This window comes from Giraffa tippelskirchi, chromosome 7 (assembly GCF_054371585.1).
Source record: "Giraffa tippelskirchi isolate mGirTip1 chromosome 7, T2T-mGirTip1v1.2.pri, whole genome shotgun sequence".
Classification (NCBI taxonomy): Eukaryota; Metazoa; Chordata; class Mammalia; order Artiodactyla; family Giraffidae; genus Giraffa; species Giraffa tippelskirchi.
The window spans coordinates 52,902,563-52,902,780 of record NC_137281.1 but is presented as its reverse complement, the minus strand read 5'-3'; positions in this window follow the sequence as shown (position 1 = coordinate 52,902,780).

Below are 218 nucleotides of genomic sequence, written 5' to 3'. Positions count from 1 at the left end.
CCTTTTGTGTGAATTCTTCAACATACTCATAATGTGACTTTGTTGCCTTAACTCTTCACAAATTCATCATCCTCTGAAAGTCACATGATGAAATGACTGCCTAGTTATTTCCATTACCCTTGTTCATGAAAATATGCTAACAGTTTTCCCAGTAGAAAGGAAAAAGACATTCCATTACCAAAGCTGCTCTTTTGATGTAAAGTTTTTATTTTGATAAA